Genomic DNA, 10,426 nt, shown 5'->3' with positions numbered 1-10,426 from the left:
CATGTGTAATGATCTAAGTCTCTATAGGTTATGTGCCAATTTACAACTCAGAATTGATAATAGTCTTGATTTTACACATGCTGAAGTGGTGTGAGGTTTGATAATGGACCCAGTTGAATACAGAGCAGTCATCAGGTTCCTTTACTTGAAAGGCTACGCACCAAAGGAGACATTTGATGAGATGAAAGAGGTTTATGGTGACGATTCCCCATCATATTATGTAGTCTAGAACTGGCATCAATTCAAATGTGGTTGGACTTCAGTGCAAACAGTTCCAGTTCCAAGGTGATCCCACTCCGTTATTGATGAAAACACCATCCAGCAGGTGGAGGTTGCCATTTTGTAAAATCTCCATGTAACCATTCGCTACCTTGTCCAAAATGTCAAGATTAGTGTGGGGTCCATGGAAAAAGTCATTCAAGGCCATCTTCACCTGCATAAGGCATCTACTCGCTGGGTCCCCTGGCTGCTTACACTTTTCCAGAATCAGGAACAAGTTGAAAGCTCTCAGGCTCTATTGACAATGTGGCATGGAAACCAGGAACACTTTTCAGCAGACTGATCACACAGGATGAAAGCTGGATCCACCACTATGATCACTAAAGTCCAGTAAATGCAATGGAGGCATCATGATTCACCACCTCCAAAGAAGGCATGTGCCCAACTCTCAGCAGGCAAGGTCATGCTCACAATATTTTGGGACTAGCATGAAGTAGTATTGATGGATTTTCTAGCAAAGGGTACCATATTATTATGCTTCACTGCTGCGGAAATTGTGGGGAGCCATCAAAACCAAGAGATGTGGCATGCTCACCAAAGGTGCCTGCCTTCTGCAAGGCAATGCACATGTTGCTGAAATGAAAGCATGCTCCAGCGGCTTTGAAATTCTACTGCACCCCCCTTATTCACCTGACCTCGTTCCGTCAGACTTCCACCTCTTTCCAACAATGAAGTTATGTTTGAAGGGCAAGCATTTTTCACATAATGAGACTCAGATTTCTGAAATCACAGCGTGGCTTTTGGAGCAACCTGTTAACTTCTACAAGCGATGTGTTTACAGTTGCTTAAAAAGATGGGAGAAGTGTGTGTCTCTAGGTGGCACCTATATAAACAAGGACTAATAACTGTGACAAGTTTCATTGCTCTCAGTCCATAGGAAGTGGGCCAGGGAAAATCTTTAATGAACGCCTCTCATAACCCATTTCAATGTGGTTCAGTCTGCATCGTATGAGCCTACACTGACCATTATAATGCAGTTCAAGATGGATTATATGGCAGATGAAGCTAGAGAGAGAAACCAGGACATTTCAAATGCAGGTGGAAAGATAGAACAACAGAAGATTAATGAGAACAGCCCCTAGCAAATCAGAACAATTGGCCTATGAATTCTAAATGTATTACAACTAAGACTATTATTTTTCAAAAAGCACTTCTACTATCTTATATTCAATCTGATCCTTATTGAAAATGTGGCATTACAGAAATGGATAGCTTGAATGCACATGGGAGTAGATGATTAGATAACTATGTTAAATCCTATGTGTGGCATTATGACTGGTCATATCATTGTTTGGGAAATCTATCTGACTGTTTACGAAATATTGTGGACAACTCTGAGATGGAACTGCTAAACAGCATTTTGATACAAGCCTAGATAGAATTGTCCTCAGAATGGAAATTCTCTGAGATCTCTGCAGTCCATAATTGGATTTATAGCTTTCTGCATATCTCAGCTAGTCAAACTGACACATTCAGAAAGAATGTGCGAGGGCAAGCAAAGGATCTATAATTTTCAGCCAACAATAGATGTTATTCAATTTAGGTCTCTTTTCTCTAGTATAGTGTTTTGGCTGTCTTGTCTTTGTAATTTCTTTCATAATGATAATATAATATAAAAAGCCGAAAGCAGCCTAAGGCTTTTAAGACACTGAGACAAACTGCATTTCTCCACTTGCATCTTTGTGACTGCTATTATTATGATCCTCGAGTTTGTCTTCCACAATACAATTCCACAAAACATAGCACCATAGCAAACTAATCCCTTTTCCTTAATGAAACTGGCCACCTACCCAGGATTGAATATAACCACAAATTGCTTTGTTTTTTTATTGCTGTATGCCTTTTATACAGTTCAAAATTATTTATTTTACAAAACAACCCAGAGTCTAGGTAACATACTCCAGGCATATTTCTCATTTTTCACTTGTGTATATCCCTGGGCTTTGAAAGGCGAACCTCTTTGACCTATGCTGGTACAGATATTATATAAGTGAGAGGACATGTTTTCTGCACCATCCTCATTATTTTGTTTTGTTTTATTCCATTTTTTGTATTTTACAAAGCTGGATGAGGTTTTTATTTATTTATTTATTTGCTTTATTTCTATACCGCGTTTCTCAGCCTAATTAGGCGACTCAATGCGGTTTACACAATGTAAATTATCACAACAATAACAGTTAAAACACATCATACACAATAACAAAATACACAATTATTATCAATTCATGATGCCTCGGTAACAAAGCAAAATCCATTCTCGTAATCCTTGTGCCATTCCTATGTTCAATTTTACCGTCTTCCTATGTTCAATTGCACTGATTAGCCAAACGCTTGCTCAAAGAGCCAGGTCTTAACCTTCTTCCGAAATGCCAGCAACGAAGGGGCCTGTCTGATGTCAATGGGTAGGGCATTCCATAGCCGAGGGGCCACCACCGAGAAGGCCCTGTCTCTCGTCCCCGCCAACCGTGCATGTGACGCAGGTGGGACCGAGAGCAGGGCCTCCCTGGAAGATCTTAGTGTCCGTGTTGGTTCATAGGTGGAGATGCGTTCGGAGAGGTAAGTGGGGCCGGAACCGTTTAGGGCTTTGTAGGTTGCACTTGCTACCAGGTTTTCAGTTATTCTAACATAACCACACTGAAGGGATGAGGTTAATCCAGTTTGACAACACTTTAACAATCATGGCTCAATGCTATGTAATCCTAGGGTTGTAGTTTAACAAGGTGTTTAGCCTTCCCTGTCAAACAGTGCTGCTGCCTTACCAAACTACAACTCCCATCATTCCATAGCATTCAGCTGTGGCAGTTAAAATAGAATTAAACAAACTAGTCAATTAAAATGAAAATCCCTTCAAACAAAAACAGTTAAAACAATCAAATGTCCTATCCCTGAATTTATCTTGTCTCTGAATTGATAAGAATGTCTCCCTCTATACTGACACTGAACTGAATTGTATGGCAGTGTAGATTCATATAATCCAATTCAATTCAGTTCCATCTGCATTATATGGCAGTGTAGATGGGGCCAATGAGAAAAACAAACCTTGCTCTGGGTTTCTGTAGGTTTTTCGGGTTGTATGGCCATGTTCCAAAAGCATTCTCTCTTGATGTTTCGCCTGCATCTGTGGCAAGCATCCTTGCCACAGATGTATCCTTGCCACACCATCCTTAAGCTATTGATAAAAATGTTGAAGAGACATGTCTCTGCAATGTTGAAGTGTCATGTCATGCCTAAGGGGAAAGTTTTGCATGGGGTGCATAGGGCTAGAGAACAGCCCCCACACCCTGTCGTAAAAGAGACATAGCACACAATTCCTGATGGGATTCCAGCCAATGGCTAAGTGAATAACTGCACTGTTCAACACCACTAAGTGTCATGGTTTGATGCTGTGGAATCATGAAATTCGTAGTTTGATGAAGCACTGGCACTCTTTGGCAGACAAGGCTAAAGACTTCGAAAAACTATAAATCTCTGGATTCCATAGCATTGAGCCATGACACTTGAAATGAAATGAAATGAAACTTTATTTATAACCCAACCTATCTTCTCGAAGGGACTAAGGGTGGCTTACAACAAAATCACAGTGACAAACATTCAATACTGCCAGTAATATATGAACAAACAAAAAACAACTTAATAAATGATAAAACAACTTAAATAAACAAGACATAACACAATCCACATAATTACAAACGCATTAAGTCCTTAAAATCTCATTAACATATCTAAAATTAGACTAAAATTATTGGAGGGAAGATGATAAACAGGAGAATAACAGGGTGGATGTTAGCTTAGAGTTGCATCGATTCTACAATATAGATGTACCCCAAGATTAAATGAAATATGGCATATCTTTAATAGCTCACTATGCATGCAAACTATCCCGCTGAAAGCCATGAAGATATTAATTGACATATATGTAGACAAATATCTGTTAATTTTAATAGAAAGCAAAATGGAGACAAAATACAATTTTGTCTGCCCATGTGCCTTGCATGAGTGTCACAATTTTATTATTGGCATTTTGGTTCTCATTTTAAATGACTTCAAGATTATATTATTAAATACTCATTTGAAACCTAAGTGCACATAGTATGGCTACAGACGCTTGCTGGAACAAGGGGAGCTAATGTGTAAGCCCTTTGGAAGAATGTTAATAGATATTTGCAATAGAATTGAGCAACTTAGGCGGCTTAATTAAAGAAAGGACTTGTGTTTCACTGTTAGAAACTAATTTCCTCCTAGGTCAGGATTTGGTGATTTTTCACCTATCACTCACCTCTCCACACAATTTGCTGCACTTAATAGTCTCTGTTTGGGGAAACATATTAAATGTTACTAGAAAAAAGTTAACTGAAATAAAAAGCACAGGACAAAAAAGTCCCCCCTACTTTTCCCTTTATATACTTATGTTTATTTTTTAAATTCATACACTGAAGAGAGGGAGCTGTATACAGTTGTATATTGTTTTATATATTGTATGTAGTTGTATATTGTTGTATATTGTATGTAGTTTTATATTCCATTAATGGAACATTAGCTGGAGACATAATTTCTCCTCCTTTATAGAAGAGAAAGTGGAACACTGATTGTAATTTCATAATCACTGGATTGCAAATGCCCAAACGTCAACAAAGTCTTCCCACCAGCTAATTTCATAGCAAAATTAGCGACACTCCGCCCCCTATAAATCTCAGAGAACTCTGATCAGAGATATTCCAAATTATTCCTCCATTCCCATTCAGACTGGGCATGAAGTATTTTCAGTCCATTTCACCAAGGCAATGCTACTGCAATGTGATTGCTCCCAAAGTGCTCTTGTGACACTTGGAAAGATTGTTGGGGGGGGGGGGAGGGTAAATTCAATGGGTTATCATATGATATGGTTGATGACACTTCCCCAACCTGGAAAGAATAGCCCCTCCTCTGTTTTCTAGTGAGAGTCTATGACCTTTGGTGGTAATGTTTCTTCACTCCTGAAGTTCTGGGCAATTTTTGTCCTTCCAAAGATTGCTGGAGAGAACCAGTGTGGTGTAGTTCTTTGATCTTGGAGACCAGTATTCAAAACTTCACTGACAACATCATCAGACAACATCATCAGATGGGGCTTTTTTTGGTGGTATATACCAGTTGAGCTCTAATTGATCCATGGAACCCAACAACTCCCATTGAACAACACAAAGGAACTTCTGGTGGAGATCCGTGGGCCAACTAGGGCAGAGCCAGCAAATGCTGCTGTGGCAGGCTTTCCATGTTGCACAGGAAGTGGGGAGAGAAGGAGCTGCACAGTCTATGGTTTTCCCCATGGGATCAGCTTCCTGCCAAGCGAGGTGATGCAGGGCAAGGGGCAATGGGTTTCCCATGCACCCTGACAACAATCACCAGGTTCACCATGATGCATGGTGATGAGGTTGTTACTATCAATGGAAACACATAGAATAATCTTGGGCAGGCCATACACTCTCAGAGGAAGGCAAAGGCAAACCCTCTCAGAACAAATCTTCCCCCCAAACTCCATGATAGTTTCACCTTAGGATTGCAATTAGATAGCAATTATTTGAAGGCATAGAAAATCAAAGCAACAAAATTGCTCAACTGCAACTCCTGTCTTCCCTCACCATTTGCTATGCTGTCTAGGACTGAGGAAGACAGCAGTCCAGCATTATCCGGAGGGTTACAAATTGCCTGACTCACCCTAGTTTGCATGGAGTTACCTAGTGGAAAGGTTGTTAGGAGCGACCACATTTTCATCATACATTTTCCATCAAACCATATTGAAAGAGAAATTCAGCACACAGTCCTGAATCCAATTGGTTAATGCCATCTAGAATTGTTCTGTTTAATCCACTGTTGTCTGGGGATTCAACATACAGGAAAATCCCATTGATTGATGTTTACTAGATGTAATTTACAGAATTTAGTCCACAAAATCACTGTGGCTGGAAGATTTTTCATGGAAATATCAGTTTCTCTGCTGAATGTGATGCCTTTCATGGCAAAGAAGAGAACAAACTAGATGGGAAGATGTATGGAATCAATCTCTGATTAAGTAGAGATTATGCAGTTTGGAGACACCCTTTGACAATCTAGTGACATTTCAGGAAAAATGGATAGAGGGAAAAGAATGCAAATGTAGCCTGAAGTTGCTGATGGATTGATGGGTGTTCATCATCAGTCATCAACTAATTAACAGGCTAATTAATACAGCAGTCAGAGCTTGACAATATAGATGATATTTTGAAGTATTTCACAATAACAATGGAAGATGAAAATCCACTGACTTCTTTGTAAATTATCTCAAACTAGTGTAACATTTCAATCAGAAAAAGTATATATATATAGAGGGGGGGCACATATGAAACAATTTGGATTTTTTTTTTTTGCAAACTGGCATATATACCTGACATTGCCCAGGTGTCAGAGGAGCCACTGTACACCTGCTTTCATCCCTTCTTTCTCTATCTTTCTTTTTCCTCCTACTTTCTTTTCTTTTCCTGCCTTCTTTTCTTTCTTTCTTTCTTTCTTTCTTCCCTTCCTCTTCCCTTCCTCTTCCCTTTCCCACTTCTCCAGCTCTGAGAGGGCCTACCTCTCTTTGTGGCTCTTCTATCTCTTTCTCCCTTCTTTTCATACATATGTCATCTTTCTTTCCCAGTGTAATCACAGAGAGCCACTTCACCTAGCAATAGTAATCCTTCACCCAGCAACAGTCAATCCAGTGACATCACAGAGGGCCATTTCACCTAGCATTTGTCTTTGTGGTTCAGACAGACAGGCAGACTTTGAATTTTATTTATAAATAAAGGATTTATCTTATTTGAGAGTCAGGAAGCTTTTCTCTTATAAGGGCTACTAGGTATCCCGTATTATAAGAGATGCCCCCTATTTGAGGGTTGGAAAGTGTTTCCTCTTACAGAGACTGATTTTTTTTTTAAAAAATCCCATATTGTGTATTGTGTATATTCCTCCCACCCATACACAAGATGGGATTTTTTAAAAAAATCAGTCTGTATAAGAGGAAACACTTTCCAACCCTCAAATAGGGTGCATCTCTTATAATAGATGGAAAATCAATCATTATTGTGCTGGGATTGTGGTAGCAAATGCCCCTGTGCCCTTAAGGAACCTAAATATTTTGAACAACCCACTGAAACTATATGTTGAATCAAACAAGAATTTATTAACTGACAAGAATTTTAGACTCCTCTCTCCTAAAAAGTCTTTATGAGGAGAGGTAAAGTATTTGAGAGATAGACACAAGTCTGGCTGAACTGAGACACTTGAATCTTTATTTCTTCTTATCGTCTCTTTCTTGCATGGCATTCAACTTTCTCTAAGATGGTCTCCATATTTAACTCTGACTGGACTTGAATACAACTCATACAACTCTGACTGTCCGTACTATTTGTAGACCCTCTAGCCCTCCTCTCTCTTCACCTTCCAGTCACAAAAGGGCTGACTCCTCCAAGAACCAGAAGTGCCTTGCCTGAGGCTCTGCCCCTGAGGGAATTATTAAAGGGACAGGGCAATGGAGGCTTCAAATGTAAAGAGGTTGTCTAGACCAACCCACCAGATACTGTACATAAAATATTAGTCCCTCTAACTAAAAAGGGTGTAACTAAGGGTAAACAGTGAGAGTCTTCATGGGACATGATAGACATCATGGCTGAAGCACCAATGTTATCCAGAGGGAGGTCTCAGAAAGTTATGCTTTGGAGTCCTGCTCATGATTTTTGGCATATGGACTGTTACAATGTTCCATCTTTTCCCACAGATATTGTAATATCTACGTCAAGCCCTACAGCTGTCACTGGACTAAATGTTCTAACAACCTTACCCAATATCACCAATCGTTAGGACGTCACAGTCAAACATCAGGAGAGCCATGTAAATGCCATCATTCATTTACATGAAACTATGAGACAGGGAAGGTTCGGAACCACAATTTCAAAAGTAAGATATTGACACAATAGGGCTAAGGGGGTGAGGGGTGGGAAAGAACAAAATATGATGTGCAGATGTCTTGAGAAATTGTTTCTTCCTCAGAGTACTGCTGTTATTCCAGCCCACTGTCACAGTTAGAAGATAAGTTCTCATTATATCTGAAAGATGCGCAGACAAGCTTGAAACTAATAGTCATTCATAAGCTTTCCAGCTCTTGAAGCATGATTCTCTCAGAAGGCACTGAGAAAAGTCAGAGAAAATAAGAGAGAAATAGCTGGGAGCCTTTGAGAATACTGACAATGTCAAAGGAGTTCTAAAAATAGAATGTTCTTCTACTAGACACCCAAAAATGTTTTTTGAGGGAATGTTAAGTGCAGGATGTACACTGGCAAGAGTAAGGAAAAGTACAGGTAAAAGGAGAACGTGTTCTTGTCCTTGAGCCAGTGTGTGTGCATGTATGTGTATATTCAAATTATAAACAATACTTAACAAATAGGCATGATGTAAGATCTTACATCATTTTGTAGTTCATATCTACTTCAATGTAATGTTTCCCTTTTTTGAGTTCTTCCAGCACAAGGATGCAAATCTTGCCATATTTTGCTGTCACACAAGAGAATAAAAATGACAAAAGAGTTCTCCTTGTTGGATGGGATGATCAAAGTTTCATGCATGTTTCAAGTTGTGCAAAATATTGTATAGTATTTTGTGCAGAAAAAAACAGCCTTTTCTGTAAACTAACATTGCCTGTTGTGTAGATATAGCATGTCCTACACAAAAACATTTGACCTGAATTGGCCACCCTTCCACATATTGCTGTACTGAAGCTGTCCAAAGCTTCGGTACTGAAGTATTGAAACTATTATAGCAGTAGTCAGAAGTGCTGGGAGTTGCAGTTAAAGCATACTTTGAGGGCGGCATAGCTTCTCTGCTTGCCATAGTCTTTGAAGCAACTGCAGTAGGATTTAATTTCTCAGTTCTCTGAGAAGACTAGAGATTAACCTTAGCCAACCTATGAGATGGGAGAAATCATGGCTACATTATTTCTTAGACATTATTGCTCATTTTTAATTATCATGTAGCATTTTCCAGCATAGAACAAGAGAACAATTCTACTGTTCAAATTGGAAGGGCATACACTGAGGGGCATAATATGAAAATTAAACTAGCAGGCTGGAAAAATAGAAAAGTCGTTGAGGTATGAAAGCAATTACAACAGGACTTTCACATTCTACTAGCTCCCTGTAAAATGATATTAACTTATTTTCACCTCTGGTTATAGAAACAAGGCCAATCTCATACTGATATCTCACAGTTATTTACTCATCTTTAATAATATGGATTGTCATTATTCAAAGAGCAAGCAAGGAACGGGAAAAAATTCTTCACCAAAAATATCTCAGAATAGGGTATTTTTTTTTCCAAAGAAAAAAGTATCAATATCCTTCATTTGCAAGAAATTGAAAATTTACGGGAAACGTTTCACAGGACTCACTGTCAAAGATGGCTAGATAGATTGTGTTCTATTATCAGAAAAACAAACACATAAAGCTAGATCAGTAAAAAGGAGAACTCATACATTTAAATAAATGTGAGTATTATTATTTATGCTACGTAAAATTGGAATTTAAACTACCATTGATCAAGCAGTTATTGAAAAAAGAACAGTATGAATAATATGCATACTTTGAAAAGAGGACTACCATATACACTCAAAAAGAAGCTGAGTTTTTCAGTCCTTCTTTGGGTTGAAAAATCCTCCCTCGGCTTATAATGGGATCAAGTTGGGCAGCAGAGCCTGGAGGCCATTGCTTGCAATATGATATATTTCTCTCTTATCTTCCCCTCCCTTAACAGTGTGTTTTATTTTCAAAAGCCTCCCTTCCTTGCTCTGCTTCTCCTCTCAGGCTGGAATGTTTTGAAAAGGGAAAGGAAAGGGAGAGAAGCCCTTGCAAGTCAGGAATATCCATTAATCTTATAAAAGCATTTCCCCCTGAAATATTAGTTAATTTCTCCTACAGATATATAGGCACTTCCCCCTGCAAGTCTTTACAATCCCTACGTACCTACAGTATATATGTTGTAGTTCAGCCCATGGTTGTGGTTGATACCAATGTAAATGGGGAAGTGGATCATGGGAATTCTGGGCCTGCAAGCCAATATGAGATTTTAAGTCCTGAAAATGATCAGTCTGTGTCTCCAGCAGTTA

Source organism: Anolis sagrei, chromosome 2, assembly GCF_037176765.1.
Source record: "Anolis sagrei isolate rAnoSag1 chromosome 2, rAnoSag1.mat, whole genome shotgun sequence".
NCBI lineage: Eukaryota > Metazoa > Chordata > Lepidosauria > Squamata > Dactyloidae > Anolis > Anolis sagrei.
The sequence above is the reverse complement of the archived record's forward strand: the minus strand, read 5'-3'. Positions refer to the sequence as shown.